Raw genomic sequence first — 22,594 nt, forward strand, 5'->3', positions numbered from 1 at the left:
CGTTTTTAAATACTCCAGAGCATGTTTTAAACAAGGCCTGTGCTCAGAAGAAACTATTTTACCAGAGCCTAACCTGTCGGTGTTTTTACGGGAGACTACACTAGCTGGGGGAAGGGAAATGCCCAATTCCAGGCCCCTCCAGGAATCCGGCGTCTCCCAAGTAAAGGGAAAGAAGCCCTGAGAAGCACTGGTGGAATTCACAACCCCAGGGTCAGACTCAACTAAAGACAGACCTGATCATAGGCCTAAAATGGTATAGAATAGTGTGGTCACCATAGTGTAGACCAGTGATGGCGAACCTTTGACACGCGTGTCAGAGGTGACATGCGAACTCATTTTTTCGGTTGATTTTTCTTTGTTAAATGGCATTTAAATATATAAAATAAATATCAAAAATAAAAGTCTCTGTTTTACTATGGTTGCAAATATCAAAAAATTTCTATATGTAACCCAGCACCAGAGTTAAGTTAGGGTTTTTCAAAATGCTGACACGCCGAACTCAAGAGGTTCGCCCATCAATGGTGTAGACCATCATATCGAGGGGGATACATATGTACAGGCATTCATATATGCAGGGTGGGGCAAAAGTAGGTTTATGGTTGTATGGGAAATAATACAATATCAATGAATAGTAAGATAAGAATAAACTTTGTGCTTTGAGAACTCATAACTGTTCACTTACTTTTGCCCACCTTTGTATATCTACATAAGCAATGAATGGGCTTGGACTAGATGACCTATGGACTCCGCTTTCTTCACTCTTAACTACAATCCTCCCAATAATGTTCCAGATTGCCCTGTCATCAGAGCCTTGTTTAGTGGCTGGTAAGGAATCAGTATGTTTTTCATGTTTGATATAATCATGCTGTTAATAGCTACATAGGAATTCTTGCTTGGAAACATAAGCAAGTTCTTTTTACTTGGCAAAGACAGAAACTGGAAAACTTAACTGATCCTCCCAACCTAGGTTTTTCATTAGCAGACAATACATAGTATATTTGAGGATATCTAATGCATATCTTAGATCATGAAATTATTACTAACCTGATGTGGTACATTCTCTCTCCTGTCAGAAGGGTTGTCATCAACAAATCAACAAATGACAAGTGCTGGCAAGGATGTGCAGAAAAGGGAACCCTCGTGCACTGCTGGTGGGAATGCAGACTGGTGCAGCCACTGTGGAGAACAGTATGGAGTTTCCTCAAAAAACTAAAAATGGAGCTCCCACTTGACCCTGTGATCCCACTTCTAAGAATATATCCCAAGAAACTAGAAACACCAATCAGAAAGGATATATGTACCCCTATGTTCATAGCAGCACAATTCACCATAGCTAAGATCTGGAAACAGCCTAAGTGCCCATCAGTAGATGAGTGGATTAAAAAACTGTGGTACATCTACACAATGGAATACTACACTACGGTAGAAAAGAAGGGATTCTTACCATTTGAAGCAGGATGGATGGATCTGGAGAGCATTATGCTAAGTGAAATAAGTCAGTTAGAGAGAGAGAAATATCACATGACCTCACTCATTTATGGAATATAGTGAACAACACAAACTAATTAACAAAAACAGATCCAGAGACAGAGAAGCATCAATCAGACTGTCCAACCCCAGAGAGAAGGTAGGGGAGGGTGGGGGTAAGGGGGAAAGATCAACCAAAGGACTTGTATGCATGTGTATAAGCCTAACTAATGGACACAGACAACAGCGGGGATGAGGGCATTAGTTGGGGAGGTTGGGGGTGTTATGGTGGGATAAGGACACATATGTAATACCTTAATCAATAAAGAAATTTAAAAAAAAAGAAATTATTACTAACCTAAGTCAACTTTCAGAATGTTGCAACAGGGCTACATAACAATAAGACTTTTTTTTTCTTTACTGTTTTATTTTACAATCAGACACCATATGTGAAGGAATGTTTTCAATTTTGAAAAACCTGTTTGGTTACAATTCAAGGCAAATGCAATTCTCACTAATTGCTTTAAACTATTCCACAATAAGGAGACTTTAAAATGTTGGTCCCAATATGTGTTTAATGTGAAAAGTTAAAATGAAATTTTAATATAAGATATTTTTATGCTTAATCTGGAAATAATTATCCCTTGATATTTGCAAGAACCAAACATAATTAACCCTAGACACAGTTTCAGATTTGAAAAAAAAGAATAATAAAAAAGGTAGTATTAAAAGCAGTAAATCAAAGCTAATGAAGCAACATTAGCACTTTTATGTTGTAGGTTCTAATTAGAAAGTCTGTTAATGAAATTGGCACATTTACTTAATTGCTGTGAACAATTATTTTCAAATTAAGTTTGGCAATTAAATAGCATGATTAAGCTCAGAGTAGAAGATTTAGGTAGGGGTATGTTAACTATTTTGTATGCTGTATTATGTATGGCGGTTTAAGCTCTGACTATCTGCTGATTAACGAATGTAAATGGCAGTAGTACTTTTTGGTCTTGGCAATTTATGCAAAGAAATGTCTTATTGCTTTAAATGCTGTGTCTTGCACGGTAACTTGAACTACTGGAACCCCAACTTCCAGCCTGATCCATTTAAACATATATATTTTTCCTTCCTGTAAGTGTCAATCTTCCTGAATTATGCTTCTGCAGTTATAGGCTCCATTTGCTCCCCTTTCATTTAGCACTAGAACTCCTTCTTCAGTACCAACACGAACAATACCAATTGTGCAAAAATAGAGGTTTCAAATTGTTGCAACACTAGTAGATTGTTTCATCTTTAGCAACAAGCTTTGCGATGGCTACTATTAACATTTCTATTTTCTGGATAAAATTGAAGTTCAGAAATATTTTTTGAAACCCTCTTAAAGATTCACCATTGCTAAATGGCAGGATGGGGATTTGAACATAAGTTCACTTACTGTAAATTCCATTTCTTTAAAATAGAGCTCCCTCTCATTATGTCTGCTAACACGGTTTCTTCCCATTGAAATGTGAAATACAAGTCTCACGCTACTGGATTTTTCGGTATCTGATGCTGCTGACCACTCTCTCATTTTGAAAATTCCTTGACTTCAAACCACCATTTTTTCCAGTTTCTCTTTTCTACCTTTGATGTCTCTGTTTTATTCGTTTTGCTAAATTGTCTTCCTTGTTCTAACACCTACACGTTAACAATGCTCCCTTCTCAAGCTATATTTTCCTTAGTACAAAGTCCAGGGATGCTGCATCATCTTATCCCGTGGAGTTGCCATTTATCAAATTATTATCTCTCTGATCCAAATGTACCCTTCACTTCCTCCTCTGAAAATAGAGCTGGGCCTTCAGTTATTTGTACTTTGCTGCCTGGCATGATTTTAAATGTTGCCAGTAAAGGGTACTAGAGGAGCAGTGAAGGCAAAGTAGGTATTTAACTGCCATGGTATTTCTCTGGCCAGGCTCCTGCAGTACAGTTTCTCTGGCATTTATCTCCTTCAGTGAATAATTTTTTCAGCACTTGGTTCTTGCAATGCAGGGTAGCACCAGCTAGTTCAGCAAGACCTCAGGTGGCTTTGCTAAGAGTTCCAAAGTGTGACACTTACTTGTGGACAGCTTATCACAGAGGACCAATTTCCAGCAGGTTCTTCCATTCAGTGAGCCGGGTTCACGACCTTTTGATTGAAGTCTGGATCTCAGGTCTGGGGTTGGGGGTGGGGGGTGGGGGTGGGGCGTAACCCGAGAGTGACTTTTCTGTGAATGCTCTGTCTGGGTCTGGGTGTAATGATGTAATGATTGCTCCGCGCACCCCCTATTTCAGTACTCTTCAGAGTTCTCTCTTCTTCTTAACAAATCCCCTATGAATTTCAATTCCCTAGGGTAAATAATAGTTATTTATATTAAACTTTCCCTGTTCAAAATATGGTGTGGTTTCTGTCTTCTAGTAGGACCATGAGTGATGCATCCACTGACACCTAAAACATCTTCACAAGTTCAAAAATTAACTCATAACCCAACCTTAAGGGAGTTGGGGTTTCTCCCCTATTTCCTATATTTTGAGTCATCCAAGAAAGAAGTTTTGAGTTGATTTTATTTTGTTTCCTCTTAATTAAGCCATAGGATCATATAATACACAGGTCTGTGCATATACACACACGTTTACACACACATACTCATTGACTCAATCTTAAGATTCTGTCAATTACATGATAACATTTTCAGGATAAGTCTCAAGTGTAATACATGTGGCAGAAACTACAGATCATCATTTTTTTAATGATTACTGCCTTGTTATTTTTTCCCCATCTGAATCACTTTTGTCAACAGCTTGTCTCTGTTCTGTGGTCAAACCATTTTAGTAAATCCTATCTTCCTGGCATTCAAGAACACTACCTTTTCCCATGACTACAGCTTAACTTCTGAGTGTTCCTGAGAAAATCACACAATTGAGCAGTGTGGTACAAAAATAAATTATTGCTCATGAAACTTGTGGGGCTCCCAACAATTCAATTCTAGTCTCATATTCACCACCATGAATTTTGAAAATGTTCTGCACAATTCTCAAATCTCCAGTATATGCTTCTCTTCCTTCACCTCTTACCACTTCTATAAAATAAAATCTATTTGGAGAGAGTACCAATATGTTACAATCTCCATGGGATTATCAGTGAATGATATGTCCTCAACATATTTTTTTTTATTTTATTGATATTGTAGTTGACATATCTCAGTGTTATATTCTTATGCAATAAAACCAATATGTTTTATAGCAAAATTTATTTCCTTTTCTTACCACTTCAGTGTCTCCTTCTGCACCCACTCCTTCCCATCAGCACTTATATATTTTCAAGTATATCACATAACAAGAAAAAAATAACAATAAGCATCATCACCCATAGAATACTAGTGATCCTTTTCATCTTTCTTACTCTCATTCAATATTCCCTTTCTCAAAAACACCACTAACATCTAACTTGCTGATCAACCCAAAAGTCTGGAATTCCTTGAACAATTGCAGAGACTCTTTATTCTAAACTTTTCTTTGATCTGTTTAATTCTCTTTATTTCCATACCAACATAAAAGTCATCTTTCATCAAATTTTATCTGGATTTTTGCAAGCTTCTTCTATTCACTCTTAGCTACCATATTTATTTTTGTGTCTTTATTTAAATTGCCTTAATGAAAATACTAATTATTAGATCATGCTAATTTCAGATTAGTAGCCTTATATATTTTCATGATCCTTACAGAAAAAAAATTGATTAGTATCCTTAAAAATTTCTTCTGAACGCTTTTAAAATATCTATCTCCCCAAAATTTCCCAATCAACTTTCTCCTCTCCTCTTCTTCTCTACTTCAATGGACTGCATTCCATTCTCCATATTCCAGTGTTTCTGAATATGTGATTTTCTCCACACCTGGATATTTGCAAACATGTGTCATTAAGATCGTGTTTCCAAAGGTGATAATTATATCTACTTTACTTTGTTTCAATAATAAAATAAATTTCCACTTTAAAATACAATGGTATGAAATCTGAGTGAGTACTAAATGAATCCCTATTATATAAGGGTTTGTTGACTTCAGATAAACTTCTTAATGACTCAGCCAACAATTCATTAGAACTGTTTTATTATCTGTGTCACTTTTTATATCAGTTTATTTAATGCTTTCTTTTATAATGTATTTAATTTATTTCCATATTGAACTTAGTTGAAGATAGAAATAATAAGCAACAATGGCACTGAATTATAATGTTATTAACAATTCTGGAAATAGACAATAGTATGACTATCATTATATCTATACTAGGGGCCCCGGTGCACGAAATTCGTGCACTGGGTGTGTGTGGGGGGGAGTGTCCCTCAGCCCAGCCTGCCCCCTCTCACATACTGGGAGCCCTCAGGTGTTGACCCCCATCACCCTCCAATCGCAGGATCGGCCCCTTGCCCAGGCCTGACGCCTCTGACAGAGGCGTCAGGCCTGGGCAGGGGACCCTCATTTCCCCCCATCACTGGTTCTGCCCCCAGCCCAGGCCTGATGCCTCGGCCAGAGGCGTAAACCCCCATCACCATCCGATCACCTGATCGGCCCCTTGCCCAGGCCTGACACCTCCGCCAGAGGTGTCAGGCTTGGACAGGGGACCCCCATCTCCCCCCAATCACTGGCTCTGGCCCCTGCCCAGGCCTGAGGCCTCTGACCCAGGAATCATGCCTGGGCAGGGGACCCCCATCTCCCTCTGATCGCTTGCTCCACCCCCCGCCCAAGCCTGACGCCTCTGACCCAGGCTTCAGGCCTGGGCAAGGGGACCATCATATCCCCCCAATCCCCAGCTCCGCCCCCCGCCCAGGCCTGATGCCTCGGCCAGAGGAGTTGACCCTCATCACCCTCCGATCACCAATCACCGGATTGGCCCCTTGACCAGGCCTGAGGCCTCCGGCAGAGGTGTCAGGCCTGGGCAGGGGACCCCCAGCTCCCCGCTGTTGCAAGCTCCGCCCCTGCCCAGGCCTAACGCCTCTGGCCTAGGCATCCGGCCCGGGCAGCGGGGACCTGCAGTGGCAGCGGGGGGCGCCGCGATTGTGCAGGCTCCGCCCCTGCCCCTGCGATCATGGGCTTCGCTTTAGGCCCAGGCAAGGGACCCCTAGCTCCTGGGACTGCCAGCTTCGGCCGTGCCCAGCTCCCATAGCTGGCTCCACCCCTACTTCCTGCTATCACTGGCCAGGGCGGCAAAGGCACCTGATTCTCCGATCATGGCTGGGGCGCAGGGCAAAGGCGGCCCTGGGGCCGCCTTTGCCCTGCCCCCCAGCTCTTAGCTCCCCCCTGGGTTTCTGATCACTGTCAGTGGCAGGGGGCTTCTTCCTGCCTTCCCTTTCGCCTCCCTGCATTGTGCCTACATAGGCAAATTAACCGCCATCTTGTTGGCAGTTAACTGCCAATCTTAGTTGGCAGTTAACTGCCAATCTTAGTTGACAGTTAATTTGCATATAGCCCTGATTAGCCAATGAAAAGGGTAGCGCCGTACGCCAATTACCATTTTTCTCTTTTATTAGTGTAGATGTTGCCTTCATATTATTAAAATCATGTACATCATGTCAAGATGTCTCAACTTTTAAAACTAGTGCTGCCCTAGCCAGTTTGTTCAATGGACAGAGCATTGGCGTAGGGACTGAAGGGTCTAGGGTTTGATTTTGGGTTTCAAGCTTAATCCCAGTCCCTGGTCAAGATAGTGATCATATTCATATATTTTATACATTATACATGAGGTGTTAACATGCTATTTGTGGTTTTAAATAATAATAACATCCTCTCTACTATCTCATTATTTAGAGGCAAAATCTAAACATTATTAAGATAAACACTCATTTATATTAACCAAAAATATGTAAAAATACAAGCAACTGCTTATGAAAGCATTTTATCTATATTAGGTACCATAAAAATAATTATATTTTAGTCTACATTTTATTGTATCCCCATGCCTACATCTTCCTTCCAAAAATAATCAACATACAATATATAATTCATATATTTATCTTAAATAATTTTTAAAGTAAACAATATGCTTTTATTGTTGCTAAATGGTTCCAAGTTGCTTATCTAAAATATGTATAAAGATAGTGTATTTGTATTGCTGTAAAAGATTTTAAAACATATCCACAATACAAACTAATTAAAAATAAACTTCTGTTTAATTTATAATGTACCACATAAAATTCTTAAATTCTTAAAAGGATTTATATGATTATATTGTACTATTAAAGAATTCCTTTGACCTAAAATGAACAAGAGTGAATTACTCTAAAGGAACATGTTCTCTCATGCCTTAGGGCTTTCAATGATTATGTTTCCTCCACTATAAAAACTCAGCTCTATTCTCCTTTCAGGCTTTCTGCTTATTTTCTACACCCACATTATTTCTACTTATTTGGTCTAAGTACAAATATCACTTCTTTCCAGTCTTCCTTGATTCACCAGTCCTGCTTAGGTTACCTTGAACTTCTGTTTTAAAAATACACTGAATTATTTGTTGCTTATCTGATTTTCTGGAAATTTTTTAGGAACCAGGAGTTCAAAGAACTTACTTGCTTTTTTTCCCTATGGTGTATACCCATCATCTAACTGGGTTTTGGAAGGATGGGGGCGGGGGGTGAGGGGGTGTATGAATGAATAAATGGCCCCTTGAATTTTCTATTTGCCTTCGAATTTGTCTTCCTCAAATTTTTTCTCTAGTAACTGCTAAAGTCATCAATCAAAAATGCTAACTGTTTAGTCAATGGCACTAGCTTACTTACAGCTGAAGTTGCACCATTCTGTCTGTTTAATTGAGGATTCGCGCTGGGGATTTAATTACAGTAACAGTTTCTTAGTTCATGCTCCCAAGGGTTCTGAGTCTATGGGCAGAGGGGAGCCTATGTGATTTTCTGGCCAATCTTTAACAAACACTATTATACAGAATAAATATTGGTTCCTCTCAATGGTATGTAATGCCCACTATTTTTTCACCTATCATTCATTTATCAATGCCACTCTATACAACTGCTGTAGTTCATAAAAACCATACACTTTCATAGTTCACTGTTTATACTCTTATCCTCTTTAAAAAAATCAGAAATTTTATTTCAAAATTGAGGTTAAACATAAGCAATTGTCTCCACATTTTTTAAATTGATTTTCATATTTAAAATATTCCACATGTAGAAAGGCCAGGGAATATGCTCTATGCTAGTGGTCGGCAAACTGCGGCTCAAGAGCCACATGCTACTCTTTGGCCCCTTGAGTGTGACTCTTCCACAAATACTGGACATGGGCCAGACTTCTGCGCATGGGCCACGAAGTTTCAATCGCATGGTACATGTGCGCACGCACGTGGTATTTTGTGGAAGAGCCATACTCAAGGTGCCAAAGAGCCGCATGTGGCTCGCGAGCCGCAGTTTGCCAACCACTGCTCTATGCAATATACTTATGTTTGCACACAATTGTGTATGCTCACAGTATCAGACCACAGCACCTATTTGTTTGACGAATGTTGTTATAACCTCGGTTTAGGGTAGATTCCACTTTGCAAGATGAACCACCTGATATGCCAAGCTATTTATTTTGGCATGCCTCTGTACTTAGTGTATTATATAGACATCTTTTGTCTCTTGCGGCTGCCCCAAGTGAAGTAAGTGTCCCTCTAGTTTAGAAACTGTGTTTTATTCATCTATTTATTCTTAACATTGAATGAAATACTCAGACTTTCATAGGACTCCAGTTACTACACTAAATACTTGCTACCATCTATCACTTTTACTTTAATAAGGGCTCAAATAAGCAATATTCATATAGCATCTCCCTCATGCCTTCCACCATCAAGGTGTTCCCAGATAAGAGATGGGACAATCAGGGTTCAGAGATTTAAATTATCTAAGTTTAAATAGACAATTAGAATTAAGATTCTAAATAATCTAGCTATAAAGTCTAAATAGCAAGTAATTATAGAAAATCGCTAACTCTTTATGTAATGGGCCACTTAATTAGTCAGCAAGCCCTAGGTTACATGGGCACTTAAAAGAGTTTGTGCTTCTCTTAAATAACCTAATTATTACCAAAGGCTCTTCTACTTTAGGTTGTAGTATTATTGGTTGTTAATGTAATGATTGACTCCATTGCAGTGCTCTGTCCTGCAGCATAAGTCTAAGGGTTTCTTTATGTCAAACTTTCTGAAGCAGCGAGCAACCATTTTAGCTGTAGGGCAAAAGTTAGTTGTAAGAGTTTAAGAAGGATTAGGTCAGACAGTGGGGCAGAGGATTTCTCTTGAACTCTAATGAAAAGAGAAATGAAATTACCAAGAACTGAGTGAAGAGAACCCAGTGGTTACATTTTTCATACCATAAAACTTCATTATATGCTTTTTTAATGTTCTTTTTTGACTAGTCAATTTATTATAAGATAAAAATTAACCATCACTGCCTTTATGTACAATTGCTTTTTTGCTCTCTATATTAAAATTATTTTAACTACTTCTAATCATAATCATTTGGGATACTATAAACCTTCATAATAAAATAAAGCCATTATAGTTATTATAAACTTGCATATTGAAGGGGTCACACATATCTTCAGTAGATATGGTTAGAATACAAATTAATTTTCCCAAGTTTGTTAATATTCAAAACAAAGTGCATATGGCCAAGTCTAGATCTAAAACAGTAAGCAGTATTTATTATGATACTAAATGCTATATGCAAATGTGTTTCCAGCTTAAGATATGTTTAAGAAACTACATTAAATTATATTACTTTGTTTTCATAAATGTTAGAGTAATTATGCCATTAAATTTATGTAGTCACTTTCTCTCTCCCTCTCCCTTCATCCCTCTAAAATAAATAAAAACGTATTTATAGTAAAAGGAGAAAGGAAGAAAGAAAGAAAGAAAGAAAGAAAGAAAGAAAGAAAGAAAGGAAGGAAGAAAGAAAAGAAGGAAGGAAGCCCTGGTTAGTGTGGCTCAGTTGCTTGAGTGTCATCCAGTGCACCAAAAGGTTGCTGGTTGATTCCTGGTCAGGGCACATATTCAGTTGAAGGTTTGATACCAATAAGGGGCATGCAGGAGACAGTGGATGAATATTTTTCCCACATTAATGTTTCTCTCTCTCTCTCTCTCTCTCTCTCTCTCTCTCTCCTTATCCTTTCCTCTCTCTCTAAAATTAATAAAAATATATTTTTGGAAAAAATATGTAGTCATTGATATTTATTTTCATCTCCAAGTTTTTTCTGAGTCAGGGAATATGTTGAAATGTCCAGTGGATATCAATTTTTCAGAATTTTAGAATAATTAACATTTTGACTCTAAAACCAAGTTCTCAACATTTATTATTTGAGAGTGATTGATCATCCCATCTATATTCTGAGTCTCAATTTCTTTATTTGTAAACTGAATGTAAGAGATCAAAGGAAAACCTAATATCAATCTTCATCCTGAAGGACCACCATGTGTCCAGCCCAAAGCTGAGGGCTTCACGTGTTGCCGAATCAACAATAAGTGCATGTGCCCCTCTTGTGGCCCCAGTTTGGAGGCCAGGAGCATGGACTCTCAAGTCAGAATTTTGGGGGATGATAATCCCCCAGGTGCTGGTCTTAACATCATTAGCTGTGAACTGGGACATTTTAGTTTAGTCTCCGGATCTTAGAGCGTTCATCTTCAAAATGGGGTAAGAATAACAATACCTCATAAGGATGGGAAGGTCAGTGAGCTAATACATGTAAAAATGTGTATATCATTTTTATTAGCAATTTTATATATTAGCAATTTTTGTGATGACAAAAGATATAGTATGTTGCCGGAAGCCGGTCCATCCTTGCTGCTTGACACAGTCGCTGCAGGAAAGAAACATCTGCACAGCATATGTTTCAAGGGACCTGGCGTATATAGCATACTGTTCTTAATATGTTTGCTCCCCTTAGCGATGTGTGTTTTAACCAAGGTCACCTCTCCGAGAAAGGTTGTTTCCCCAGGTAGGGATTTTTCCCTGAAGTCAGGGAGGGGATGAAACTCCTTAACTAAGTGCCAGGCGGGTAGTTAATCACTTTAACTACAAACAATCATGCTTAAGCTACATAATCTTTACTCCCTGGAATGGAGAAAAGAAACGCCCTAACCTTTGTAATAGAAATTGACAGGATTAAAATCAACTGGTATAAATACGGATGTAACAAGACAATAAGCAGCAGAACCTCTTTGGAGATCCAGACCAGAACTTGGCTGTAGATCCTGGCTGGAGATCCTGGCTAGGCTGCTGATCAACTGAACACTGTCTCTGTGTCCTTCCTTCTTCGCCGACTCCGTCTATGCCTTTGGGAACCCCTGGACCTGCTGGGGTTGGACCCCGGCAGTATGTGAAAATGTATGTCCTCTTAAAGAAAGTTAGTAATCACTATTTAAAAGAAGGAGGCAAATGCATATTGGCAACAATTGTCCATGAGTCTCCCCATTCCACATCTTATGAGCAAAGGCCTTTGATTCCAGGTTGCCTTTCAAGAATTTTGTAAGATAGAATAGTATCTCCATCGACAGCAAAAAGCAGGTTTGTTTATTGTCTAGTATAATAAAAGTAATGTTTTTCAGAACAAAGGTTGAATAGGCTCACCAACCATTATTAAAAAATTCACCCACTTATGTTTGGGGTTCCTCCCCTATAGGGCCACCCACTGCTTTAGAGCTTGGGGAATGCTACGTTTCTGCTACTGCTATTTGTATGTGTAGTAAACTGCTCTTTGCCTCTGATTCAGAGGTTTCATGCTTTCTGCTAGCAGCCATGAAATCATAACATGCTAACTTGTTAGTTTTCAAGCAGATCGTCTCAGATCCGTCACAGTTTTGGACAGTTTAACAAACTAATAGAAACATGGGTTTCTGTGCTGGGAAGGATAAGAATTTGGGGCCAATGATCAAGATTTGGGGGTATGGGGCACAGCTACAGTGTTTTGGGCAGGTTCAAGCCTTGGACTGAGGAGAGGGCACAGTCCTCTCATTGCCATGTGCAAGTCCCAGCTGGAGGGCAGAGCCTTCCCAGCACAATTAGCCAACAGCTGTAGCTGGAAGCTGGAACCTATGGTCCAAACACGTGGCCCCACGTGCCTGTGTGATAGAGTTCAGGTGCATGTAGTTGAGTAGGGTTGAAACCAATGAGAATGTTGTGAACATCTTGATCACACCCCTACTTTGCCTCGTGGCATCTGCTATAAAATAAAGACACAGCTTGTGGGCCCTGGTGCTGTCTCCTCATCAGGGAGCAGCATCCCACCGAGACCCAGCTTTCGTTCTCATTCTGTCTTTTCTCAATCCTTTCACCACCCCCACTCAGGGGCACTGAACCAGACTGAGCTGGCATGAGTATGCCATGGCCGTGCTGGCTCCCCACATATGGTGCCCGAACAGGGACTGAGTTCTAGGACCAGGGACTGAGTTATGAGGAACAGGGCCTTTGTTCTGAGGTGGGTCTCTTGCAGACAGCAAATATATGGGTCATGTTTTCTTATCCATTCAGCTACCCTGTGTCTTTTGATTGGAGCATTTGCTCCATTTACATTTAATGTTATTATTGAAAAGTACTTGTTTGTGGTCATTTTTATTCTTAATGTTTGTGTTTCTTTTTGTCTTTCTGTTTCTTCTTTTTACAGCAGTCCCTTTAGCATTTCTTGCATTGCTGGCTTGGTGGTAATAAACTCTCTTAGCCCTTTTTTGTCTGTGAAGCTCCTGATTCCACCTTCAATTTTGAATGATAGCCTTGCTGGGTATAGTATTCTTGAATTCATTCCCTTGCTTTGCATCACTTTGTATATTTCATTCCATTCCCTTCTTGCCTGATGTGTTTCTGTTGAGAAGTCAGCTGATATTCTAATAGGAGATCCTTTGTAGGTAATTTTCTGTCTCTCTCTGGCACCCCTTAAGATTCTTACTTTGTTGTTGGTGTTTGCCAATTTCATTATGATGTGTCTTGGTGTTGGTCTTTTGGGGTTCATCTTGTTTGGCACTCTATGTGCTTCTTGGACTTGTGTAGTTTTTTTCTTGCTAGTATCAGGGAAGTTTTCTGTCATTATTTCTTCAAACAGGTTTTCTATTCCTTATTTCTCCTCCTCTCCTTCTGATACCCCTATTAAGTGAATGTTGTTTCGTTTTGCATTGTCCCAAAGCTCCCTTAGGCTCTCCTCTGGCTTTTTAAGGTTTTTTTTCCAGTTGCTCCTGTTTTTGTGTGTTTTTTTCCTACCTTGTCTTCTAATTCACTGATGCGGTCCTCAGCCTCTTCTACTCTGCTGTTTAAGCCTTCCATTGTGTTCTTATTGCAGCTCTGTCGTTCTTCATTTCCTCTTGGTTCCTTTTCATGTTGGTGACATTCTCATTCAGCTCCTTATAATTCTCAGTGAGTTGTGTGTATTTGTCACCCAGCCATTTGAGCATCCTTATAACCATTACTCTGAATTCTTTCTCTGGTAAGTTAGTAGCCTCAACTTCATTTAACTCCCTTTCTGGTGATTCTTCTTTTTCTTTCCTTTGTGGATTGCTTTTTTTCTTCCCATGTTTTGCTGTAATGTTTTAATTGTAGCTCTGATTGCTTTGCTACCCAGTTTCTTTTGGGTATGGTGCTATTGGTGTGACCTCTCAGGTCTCCTGGGCTTGGTAGTCTAGTATAGCTCCCTACTTGAGCTATTTGGGTTCTCTTGATGTAGGCCTGCGAACTGGAAAGGCGCAACTGAGGTGTCTAGAAGTCAGCAGCCGTGGAGGGGGTGTCCCAATTTTTGCTGTCTTGTGCCCTTGGTTGAAATCACTCGTGCCCAGCGGGGACTCATAGTGGCACCCAGGAACCGTCTGTTGGGGTGGTGGGGCTCAGGAGGCCTGCGTTCTGGCAAGGCGTGACTGTGGTGTCCAGAGTTTTTTAGTTGTGGGGTGGGCAGACTCAGCTTTTGCTGCTGCTTCCATGGTTGGATACACGCGATCCCAGCGGCAGTTCACAGGGGCACCTGTAGTGTGTTTGCCAGCAGGGAGTACTGACACACTCTGAAGGGCCCTGGCACTGAAGCCACTAGATTGCAGTGTCTGTGGGCAGGTATCCCAGAAGAGGGAATTCAGCGTTTCGACAGCTCAACAGTGCACCCCTGTTTAAGTGCATGTCCAGCAGGGCTCACAGCGGGGCCCCAGGGCTGCCTGTGGAGCAGTGGTCTAGGGAGACCAGCATGCTGGAAAAGCATGCAACTGTAGTGCCCAGAGTTCTGCAGCTGTGGGGTGGGGAAACTCAGTTTTTGCTGATGCACCTGTGGTGGAGAGGCACATGTTCCTGGTGGTGGCACACAGGAGCACCCACAGTGAGGTTGCTAGGGCAGGCACACTGAAGCACTCTGAAGGGCCCTGGCATGCTTAATCAAGGCGTCTTTGGGTAGGTATCCAGGGTGGGTGAATTCAGAATTTCTACTGCCCAGGGGAGTGCGTCCCTATTTGTCCAAGATCGGACCCAGTGGAGGCTCACTGTGGCTTCCCAAAGTGCCCTGTGGATAGATGGGCTCAGGGGGAGTGAGCAACTGTGGCAGCGCTGAGCTCTGATGCACTCTGATGGACCCTGGCGCTGAAGGGCCTTGGCGCTTACATTGCACAGCTGGGTGTGTGTGGGGTGTTAATCAGGCAGAGGGAATTCAGAATTTCTACTGGGGGGCAGTGCGCCTGTGTCTGTACAAAATCACACCCAGCTGGGGCTCATAGGGACTCCTAAGAGAAGTCTATGAAGAGCTGTGCCTCGGAGACCTGCGCAGGGGAGACTCGCCAATGCAGAGGTCTGCCGCTGGGGAGGGGGAGGCTGCACTTACTGCTGCGGGCGCCCTGCACCTTCGGAGGTGGAGATCCCAGGGTCTGCGAGTGTGCGTGTGGAGAAGCAGGATTTTGGCTGGAGTGGCTGCTGGGTCGCGGGCAATTTTCCAGGCCTGTCTGGGTGGTGGTGCTGATGAGTTCCTAGAAGAGGCCACTCTCCCCTTTAAGATGGCGTGGGCTCCGTGGTGCTGAGTCTGGCAGACGGGGGAGTGCCCGCAATGGTGGTTGTCTCTCCCTGTTCCAGAGAGCCTGGTCTGCCAGCCTCTGCTGCTCCTGCCGGATTTAACTGTCCCTCCATCACTCACACACACATCACACACATCCACACACTCTCCTTTCATCCACTCACTCACTCACTCCCTATCCCTCACCTCTGTCCTGCCAGCCGCCATCTTATTTTCTCCTTTTTTTTTTTTTTTTTTGCCAGAGTCTATATTCCTGGGACTATACTTCTTGTGTAGTAGGCAGGTATTAACTTGCCTCCCTTCTAAAAACACTGTGACTTGCACCTTAAGGGTAAATATAAAAGACCTACACATTTTAAAGAAAATACTACCAGTAGATCATGTAGCCCTCAAGAAAAATACATAAATTTATTCAAAAGCAGACTACTTTCACTTACTCAGGGGAGCTTCCAGAGGGATAACTGACTCTATTTATGGGCATGCTGTGGAAAGTCTTCCCTGAGAGGGAGTCAGACAATCAGAACAGATTGAATGAATTTTTTTTCTTGACTAGCTCAAAAGATCAAAGACACATCCTTGTCCCTGGAAGATGTAAGACACTACCTTGTCCCTAGAAAATGTGAAGCACTACCTTGTCCCTAGAAGGTGTGCAGGTCGTCTTCAACTCACTGACCAGTGTTGTTATAGATGATGGGATTTTGTTAGATATCCTGATTGCTGGGCAGGGTAGAGTCTATATAATTACTAATACATCCTGCTTAATAGGTTGGGCCAAGTGAAAAATCAATATAAAACCTTAAGGAGAAAGTCACCTGGTTTATTAAGGTACACCCTCATGGTTTGTGATATTTATTCAGTTGGTTGAATGCACTTCTTTGGAGGACATGTTTGCGGTCAATATTGTGCATTGGCTTCCTTTTTACTCTTTGCAATGTTACTGTGATACATTTAATTACATAATTTATGAGACAATGTGAATGAATTTTTCCACAACTCTGTTATTAAGATTAATCAGAGAGACTAAAGTAATTGTGGGAAAATTCAATAGAAACAAAGATGGTGTAGAAACAAGAGGTAGGTAGTGTTGGGCAATGCCTTTTCATGGATTTCTCATGTTTCCATTGCACAAATAAAACTTTATCTGACTGTGTTGAAGACTATCTTTTCAAGGTTGGCTGTTTAGAAAACTGGACTGGGTAATATAGTAGTTTTCTATAGAAAAAAGGAAGGTTTTCTTACTGTCTAGTATAATAAAGATAATACTACCCCTTGGGGCAAACGTCAGACAGGCTTATGTCTGGTGTAAGACATCTGGTTCCCTAAACCAGAGTTTCTTTCCTTTTAACACAACCCAGTGGATATATACATACCACATGGCCCTCTTTGTGTCACTCCATAAGAACTGAGGCTCACACAACCAGTGCAATGCTGATACTGTGGCTACTATTTTTTCTTTGAGTAATAGATTGTACTTTGGTTCTGACTCAAGATTCTTGTGTCTTCTTCCAGCTCCCAATAAACTGTAGAAGGCTAACTAGTTAACTTGCAAGTAGGATAAGACTTCCACCCTTCACAGTTCTTATAATATCTACAAAGTGTGAGCTGACACTCTCCTCCTTCACCTTTTAGTAGAGCATAGTGGTTACCAACATGGAATTTAAATATAGATGCCCAATTCTGATTTCTTATTAACTCTGTGATGTGGGGCAAATTAAACCTCCTTTCTTTGTCTTAGATTTTGTGGTATTCAGGGATCTAAGTTGGACCTCAAGAAGATTTCTGCTCCTGATATGTGCGTTCTCTAAAATCTCCTTCACGACTCTTCAATATCATGGGATCGTATTCTCATGATTAGGTCACTAATCAATTGTCTTTAAATTAATCAAAACATGGGTCATCCTTACCTAAGGAGGTAAACCTATTTTTTTAATACTTTTTTTTTAGTCCTCACCGGAGGATATATTTCCATTGATTTTTAGGGAGAGTGGAAGAGAGAGGGAAAGACAGAGAGGAATATCAATGTGAAAGAAACACATCGATTGGTTGCTTCCTGCACAACCAAGACCCAGGCTGGGAAGGAGCCTGCAACCTAACCCAGGACCCTTTGGTCCACAGGCCAAGGCTCTATCCACTGAGCAAACTGGCTAAGGCGAGCCTTTTTACAAAAAGTCAGAATAAGAAGTCTGACAGAGCAGCAGTAGAAATAAGAATTAATGAATTATAAAAAGAAAGAAAGAAAAACCCAAATCAGAGCAGCAGCAGCAGACATTTCCTTTGGGCCTGGTGGAGGACATGCACAGTTAGTTCTAACCTGTGTCTGTGGAGAGGCATGATCTCTAAAACCCCAGGGCCTCAGCCCTGCAACCACACGCCACAGAACTCTGTCAGCCCCTGAGCAAGCTCCACAGGGTGGCGACACCTTGATTTCAGGCATGTGAGTCTCTGAGCCGTGGAGCCAGCCAAACCCTGCTAGTCTCTGGGCCTCAGAAAATGGGAGATAAATAATGTGTATTTATTTTAAGCTGCTAAGGTCATTGCACTGCATTGAAAACAAATGCAGTGTCTTGTTTGTAGTCTGAAATGTGGTTAAAAAACAGTATTTACCTCATAGGTTCCCTAGAAGGAGAAAAACAGTAAATATGCATTAAAATGATTTTAAAAGTGCTGGCACATAGTAAGAGCTAAGTGAAGGCTGGGTCTTACTGCATACAATTGTAGCAAGTTTGCAAACATTTGTATGTGTATCCTAATAATTCTAGTTTAGGGCACCAGGATATAGCAGTTGTTCAGTGATATAAGAAAATAACCGTAACTCTTAAATCTTATAATACACTGTGTAGAAGTTTGGCTGCAAGTTTAATGTTAAGTAGAAAAACTATTTTTGCCTCTTGCAAGCTTCCAGGAACTCTCCAAAGTACGCACATGCCCAGTGCAAACTGTGAAGTAGGCAAAGCTGCTCCTTTAGTTTCCAGGCCTCCTCATTCCCTCACCACCTCTTAAAGCTTTAAAATGCACACGCACACACACACACACACACACACACACACTCATAACTATATATATGTATTCCCATACAATTGCATAATTTAAATCTGTGCATAAATATGATAAAAATACACGCTTTCATTGCAGTCTAATTTAGCTCTTTCAGTTTGGGGTCTGTATTTCTCTCTTTCGCTTCACCTTCTCCCCTAAATGACTTCACCCTCCTCATCCTCATGTTCACCTGCAACCACAAAGCAGCTAGTGTGTTTCCTGCTGCACACACACACACACACACACACACACACACCATGTTTCTACAAATGTGTTCAAACTATGCCTATGATACATTTTATTAAGAAATGTAATTTATGTGTATATATGTGTGTGTGTATATATATGAATGTAATTATGCATAGACAGACACACATTTGTGTGTATGTGTTTTGTGAATTTGACATTTCTTGCTAAACAATGTCTCATGAAAATACCTTCATGCACCTTCATACCTCGCTTTATATTCCATTTTTAATGTCCATCACTCTCCTACCACCAAAGAGATTCTGTCCTTCTTGCTGGGGTTTCAGTGAGGAGGTGGGTGGGGTTGCATCTTGGGAGGAGGAAGAGAGTGGGAGGTGGTAGAGGATCAGTGGAGCTCTGTGGGCTGCCCTTGCATCACACCGCGGGGATGGCAGCAAGCGGCTGCCTGCAGAAGTAACCGGGGAGTTTTCCACCCAGAAGCTTGGGGTGCTCTGTGGGTGTTCTTTAGACAGCTGTCGCCAAAGCGATGAAGTGTTGCAGGCCTGAGTCTCTAGATGCCGTCCGTCAGTGGCTTTGATATTTAGAGCTAACCACTTCTTGGAGTGGAGGCATGGTTTCCCAGTAGCACCTGTCAGAATAAAAGCAAAAGGCAGAGCTGCATTTGCATCAAAGCTGGGATATCAGTACGCAGAGATCAACTTTCTGTTTCAAGTCTTTTTTTTAAAAAAAAGTGATGTTATGTAGAAATAACCAATAATTGTTGCTCACATGGCCCAAGAGAGACAACTCACAAGGAGAAGGTGAAGGTTAGCATTGAATAAAGATCTTCATCTTAGAGCAAGAGTCAGCAATTATTGTGGATTGGATTGTGCGCCCCCCCCCTCCCCTGCCCAATTCATATGTTCAAGTCCTAATGTCAAGTATCTCAGAATGTGACTTTATTTGGAGACAGGGTCTTTATACATTCGCTAATCATTTACTTTTCAAGTTAAAATGAGGCCAGTAGGACAGACCCTACCTATTCGATATGAGGGGTGTTCTTATATAAAGGGGGCATTTGCAGGCAGAAATGCACACCGGAAGAACACTATGGAGAGGGACACAAGGAGCAGACAGCATCTACAAGCCAAGAAGTGAGGCCGGTAGACAACAGATCCTTCCCTCACAGCCCTGGGGAGAAACCGAACCTACCTACACCTTGACCTCAGACTTCTAGGTCCACAACTGGGAGAAAGACTTCTGTTACTCAAACTCTCTAGGTTGTGGAACTTTGCTACACAGCAGCCCTAGCAAACCAATATCACAATGTGTGGCCCACAGGCTGGATCTGACCCTCTGCCTGCATCTGCAAATCTTTTTATTGAAGCATAGCCACAGAAATTGATTGACATTGTCTGTGGCTACTTTGGGATCCAATAGGATAATTAAGAAGTTGTGAATGAGACTGTGGCCCTAAAATATTTTTATCTGTCTATTTACAGAAAACGTTTGCCAGCCCCTGACACAGAGGTGCAATCACACCTATTCCCGTGCCTGAGAAGTCCTAGCTTCTCAGGTCATTCGCCTTCAGCCAAATTCATACGCCCACATCTCATTGGATAAGATTCAATTGCTCCTCAGCTCCTTCTCCATAAGTCTTTCAAGATACATTCTGGATCCTGTTGCTTACAGTTTAGAACAACCTTCTGTAAGGTCAAACCCCTCTCTGAATCTCCCTGTATCTCTTGTACAGATGGCCAGTTGGTCATGTCCCATCTAGCTTTCTCATTTCTTTCTCAATTAATGAATGTGTAGTATATACTACACAGTGTACTAAGTAAGCACTTTGCATGTATCAGGGAACTTACTGTTCACCAACAGTTTATGTGATAGGTATAAGTATTATTTCCAACTAACATATGAGAAATCTGAGCCACAGCTTATGTAACACCGACACTGTCACACTGTGTGATGAGGCCAAGCTACAAACTCAAGCACATAGTATGCCCATGAGGCTATACTCTTCATTGTTTTCTTGTATTTTCTCTCATTTTTCCTCTTGTGACATACATAATGCAGGGTCTGGAGGTAGGACTGTTATATCACCACCTTCCTTTCACCAGAAAATTATTTCTTTCCTTATCTCACAAAATGATGTATCCCCTACCCTCCTTATGATTTACATACAATTAGACTATATCACTGCTACCCTTCATATATTCTGCTGTCATTTGACTTCCTTGTGTCTTCTCTGAGTATACCTTTACTAATGTGTCCTTGTGTTCCTAGATTAACCTTACCTAGTGAAAATCTATGCCTGATTAAGCCCAACTCTCAATGCCTCTGGTGCCTGCAAACTCATCAGCTCTCCAACAGCCTCACCCTTGATCCCTGGATGAGAGAGACCTTTCTTCCTATTGACTGAGGAAATATAAATCTATTTGAAGGGACCTCATCAGCTTTCCACCACCAAATCCACTGACATACCTGCATCTGTATCAATATATGGCGCTTGGTGGAACTGACACGTGTGTTCTCTAAGACCCTGACTTCTCATTGTGTATGGAACCCAGCACTTCTATGCTTGAAGCCTTAGAGGCCACAGTTATCTTTCTCTTGAGGACTGATTTTCTCTTCTTTAATGTATCATTTCCATAACCATTCACAGATGTTGTAATACCTACATACCCAGCTTAAAAGAAAAACACCTTCTTTGAACTTATGTCTTTCATCTATCAATCAAAATGTTATGGCCTCTTTGAGAGCAAAATTCCTCTGAGATTCTCCCTAGATTTTTGCTTCAAGCATGATAGAATAACTCTTACCACAGAAAACAACTGAAACATGAAAAACACATGGGACAAAGGTTTTCAAGTGCCAAGGTAAAGATTACACTGGGCAGAGTGAAACAGAAGAGGAAAATTTTATTATTCAAGGCTATTGCAATAGGAGAGAGACAACAGAACACAGTCTGAGCTCAACTCTACTGACAAATGGCCATAGAGTTATTAAGAACTGAAGGTGAGGGGGCGATCTTAGGTCATTTGTTTTTGCCAACCAACTTTACCCAAAGGAAAGACAAACTCTGTCTACCTTTACAACTAAGAGCAAGGTGCCTGCCATACCCCCCAGAAACATGGCTTCTCTCCTCCGACAGAGACAGAGAGATGGGACACTATCTTCCTTGATGCTTGCATTTGAAAGAAAAGGCTCCCAGGTCCTGGAGAAAGGCATTCCTGGCTTATAAAACTGGCAAGAGGCTTTCAAAAAGGATTTACATTTCAAAGGAGCGGATGAAAGATGTAGGATAACAAATTTAAGATTCTAAAGCTTATGCTCTAAGAAAAGAAAGCACAGGACCCTGGAGTCAGAAAGAAACCTGTCTAAAATGTAGTCAAGCTGAGGGGACTGTTATGGTCCTCTGGGGCACAGGCTTTCAATAGCACAGGGACAGCAGGAAAACACCAGGAAATAGCCCCTAGTAGCCTGGTATTTGGAGGGGTCTATCAATGCCAGAGTCTCACTTGGTTGATCAGGCAGAGATGCCCGGCACTGCCTATTCAAGGAGCTGTAATTTGCAAGGCAGGGTAACTTAAATGATAGGACTGCACAGGGAGCTGATAGGAAGGACCGAGGAGTTTCAGCATTCCAGAAGTCTGTGTGACATCACCTCAGCTACTTGGCTGAGGGCTGGGCTCAGCATGCACAAGATAAGACTGTGAAGCCCAGAAGAAATCACCCGCTAGGACAGTGAAACCTTTATAGTGAAAACAGAGATAGAACATACCTGATGCTATTACATTTCTAGCCCAGTGGAGTGAGGGATTTAACCGAATACCTCAGGTACTCAGGTGAGGCCCAATAAGGCCATATAACAGGACAACTGTAGCAACATTGCAACCCA

This window comes from Myotis myotis, unplaced genomic scaffold (assembly GCF_014108235.1).
Source record: "Myotis myotis isolate mMyoMyo1 unplaced genomic scaffold, mMyoMyo1.p scaffold_m19_p_5, whole genome shotgun sequence".
NCBI classification, from domain to species: domain Eukaryota; kingdom Metazoa; phylum Chordata; class Mammalia; order Chiroptera; family Vespertilionidae; genus Myotis; species Myotis myotis.